The following is a 3,757-nucleotide window of genomic DNA, read 5'->3' on the forward strand; positions in this document are numbered from 1 at the left end:
ATGTAATGCCCACATTTTTCACTCTTTTTCAAGTTTGTCTGGAATGTCCGGGAATGATAACCACATATATGAACACATAAGGATCCCATCACGTATATATGCGTGCTTCGTTTCCATCCACCCTTTGATTCCCGTAATAAGCCCCCTTTCCTCCCTACCCACTTTCTTCAATCCCTGAAGCCTAGTGTCACGAGTTCAAATTACTATTTTTTCTGTTCAAAAATCCCGCCTTTTTCACTGTTCCGAAACCTTTTGCCGTGAGTTCTCCACCCCTTCTAGATGTTCAAACTAATCTAGAATTATCTTAAGTGGGCAAGGGTTGGAGCATATGGAGGGGTCGGAGTCACGAACTGTAATAGGAGACGGTCGGCGGTCGCGGGGACTGGGATGGATAGCGTAGTTGACCGGGAAGGCGTCATTACCACGTTGGACTCCTGTCTCAACAGGTTGGTACAATCTCTTTCTACAACCCCCCCCCCACCCGGCCCTGGAATATCATCGCCCTGGATATACTGAGATATATAAGTAGAAATATAGAACTGAATACTATGTAATTACCACGCTGGACTCCCGTCTCAACAGGTGGTGAGTCAATTAAAGTGCCCATGCGTTCAGAATTGAACACGAACAAGCAGAAAATACACATGGGGAATGTATGAACTATAAAACAATAAAGAGAAGTTAAGAGTTGGTCTAGACACAGTGTGGCCTTAAGCTGTCCTTTCTTATGTCTAGGTATTGCAACAGTATTGGTAGTTTAAGTTCTATGTGAATTCTCTCGAGGGCAAATAAGATTGAGGTTGTAGCCTGTTAAGGCTAAATTTTAGGGTAGTGCAGGTGAAGATAAAGCATCTTCGGACTTTATATCTATTGAAGCACAGCAGTTGCTGTATTTATAGATGAATGATGTAACTCCTATGGAGAGAGTCCCCTGGTGCTCCCTCTAAGGGAGTCCCCCTATGGCGACGCAGTTACCGAGATATATACACATAAATGGCCTCACCAGCATTTCTGTGTGAGGTTTACAGTTACAGGTTATATATGGGATTTATACAATAATATTTGTGTGTTAGTTGTAGTACTATGTATTTAGTAAGACTAAGTGAATGTGTCTTGACGTGATGTATGTCTTATAGTTTGGTAGGTATAAGGAAATGGTTAAAGAAATATCTGGTGAAAGTAATTTGCATGGGCCGTGGTGAGATCATGTCGTATGCTTGTGTCAGTGTTTATGAACTGGAGAATGTAGGAGTCAACACGATTGAAGGTATTGAAAGGCTCCAGTGCCTATCGACACCTTTTTCCATGTATGTGGATCACGTGTCAGGGAGAGAGGGAGGGAGAAAGAGAAACAAGTCAAGAATGGATAAAACACCGAAACAACTTACATAGTCCTTCTCTCTCTTTCTCTCTTCATCAGGCATCATTAATATTCATTAGATTATCATTGCCTTACTTTGGTACACCACTACTCTATCCTCCTATATTCAGTGTATTTGACTCATATCAGACACTCTAAGAAGGTAAGACGAGGACATTCATCTCCCTGCAAGGTACATTTGGCAACACTTCTGCGTGGTCCATCGCATCAGATGTAACACATATGGCAATGGTGATTGTGTGTTCAGGGGAGAGGGAGTGCTAGAACTACTAAAAATTAAAATCATCTGTCCATTTTTTTGTTCATATGGGAACACAAACTACTTCATGGATAGATGGACCATTCGTAAATCTATTCAGCTGGACATCAATTCATTAGAATCAGTACAGAGAAGAATGACCAAAATGATACATGGACTCAGAAATTTGCCTTACGAAGAGAGGCTTAGGCACCTTAACTTACACTCTCTGGAAAGACACAGAGTGCGGGGTGATCTAATAGAGGTGTTCAAGTGGATCAAAGGCTTTAACAAGGGTAATGCAAACAAGGTCATCATATTAAAGCAATAGGGCAGGACTCGCAGTGATGGTTATAAACTGGACAAATTTAGATTTAAAAAGGTTTACTAATAGGGTGGTCGACGAATGGAATAAACTTAGTTACCATGTAGTAAGGCCTTATGGTCTTTTGCAGTCTCCTTTATTATTATGTTCTTATGTTCTTATGAAACGATTAGACAACGTTATGGATGGGGATGACAGGTGGTGATGGATACGGAGCTGCCTAGTGTAGGCCTTATGGTCTCTTGCAGTCTCCTTCATTCTTATGCTCTTATGTTAAAGCTGCTGGGCACTCTGGCCTAGGCTATTCATAAAACCACAAACCATGCCTAGTCATCTAATGACTTCTAGTTTAGTCTCTCTAGCATATAAAAATCACTACACAAAATAAATCGATTTTGTGCCAGACATTTAAATTCTTTTCATAAACAACAGCCACGATTTTGCTAAGTTGGATTTTATAAAGTTCGCAGCAAAAGGTATATTTATTATTTTCCAATGGTTGTAGGGAGGCTCTTCTACTCAGTTTTGTGGCACCCCTTCGCTAGGGAGGAGGCTAAATGGAGTCCAGTGTTAATATCCCAATACAAGACCGCTCTATCCATTGGGGGGACCATACAGCCTTTATGAATCGCCGCGTAATGTTTACCCTTGGTGTTGAGTTTTTTTTTTTTTTTTTTTTTTTTACACCAGAATACTTTGTTCAGCTCCGTGGTACTCCCTCGGTGGCTAAAGGAATATAGAACTTGTATACTGTGTATTATATTATGTAATGTAATGTAGGAATATACTGTACGGAGAACTCACCTGTGATCTGGTTGGCACTGTGCTGCTCAGAGATAACTGCGGTCAACAGGTGGTGGCACTCCATCCACCACCACCTCCTCCTCCTCCTCCTCCTTCCCTCCTCCTCCTCCTCCTCCCCTCCTCTCTTCCTCTATTTCCTCTTCCTAATCATCATTATCATAATTGATTCCTCTTCGCTATCCTCCTCTTTTGTCTATTCCTTCCTTTTCTTTCTTGTCCAGTTCCCCTTCCTCCTCCTCCTCTTCATCATCAAACCATCGCCGTCTTCCTTTTCTCCTGTCCTTTTTCTTTGTCCTTTTCATTCTTTGTCCTTCTCCAGTCCTTTTTTTTTTTTGGCCTCTTTATTCTCCATTATCCACTTTCTTCTCCTCCTCCTCCAACTCCCTTTCCACCTCACTCCCTCTCCTCCACATTTCCTCTCCCCCTTCCCCTCTCCACCTTTTAACTCCACCTCCTCCCCACCCACCGCATCCTCCTAATCCTCTCTCCCCCTCCCCCTCCCCCTCCCCCTCCCCTTCCTCCTCCTCCCTTCCTCCATCCCAAACCTGTCTCCTACCAAAACTGTCAATCTGTTTTCTCAACATTTGTCTGTACTGGAAGTCAGAGCAGTGCAAAGGGCAAAGGTGAAGATGACTTTGGCCATGCCTAGACGTTTCCTGGTGTGAGCACCTTTGCCCTCAATGCTTCGAGAGCCAAGACAAATTACGATAACCGGTAGTCGTGGGGGTCGAACCCCGGGTACGTGTTGTTATGAAGTGAGTTCGAAGCTTGACGTGAACTAGCCTGCAGATAGAGCTCTCAACTGGGAATCTCTAAAATGAAAATTTCTCCAATATTCGAAACGCAAAGATCCCAAATGCTGAAGATTACAAATACCAGAAGCACTCTCTAATGTTAGGGTTTTTTTCGGAATGTCATATTTCCAAATTATAGACACTCCTAACAGACGACAAAACACACACACACACAAACACACACACACACACACACACACACACACACACACACA

The 3,757-nt window shown here is 42.7% G+C and overlaps 1 protein-coding gene across 1 annotated transcript in view; it reads right to left on the reverse strand.

The window, feature by feature from the left end:
- Positions 1-2,774, reverse strand: part of LOC143019975 (vitamin K-dependent gamma-carboxylase-like) — a 39,757-nt gene extending 36,983 nt beyond the window's left edge. Inside the window, exon 1 of the mRNA XM_076176038.1 lies at positions 2,749-2,774. The gene's annotated coding sequence lies outside the window, so the exon portion shown is untranslated. The remainder of the gene's footprint in view (positions 1-2,748) is intronic.
- Between the last annotated feature and the right edge of the window lie 983 nt (positions 2,775-3,757).

The sequence above is a fragment of the Oratosquilla oratoria genome, chromosome 38 (genome assembly GCF_046742065.1).
Source record: "Oratosquilla oratoria isolate Oo_2021 chromosome 38, ASM4674206v1, whole genome shotgun sequence".
NCBI classification, from domain to species: Eukaryota; Metazoa; Arthropoda; class Malacostraca; order Stomatopoda; family Squillidae; genus Oratosquilla; species Oratosquilla oratoria.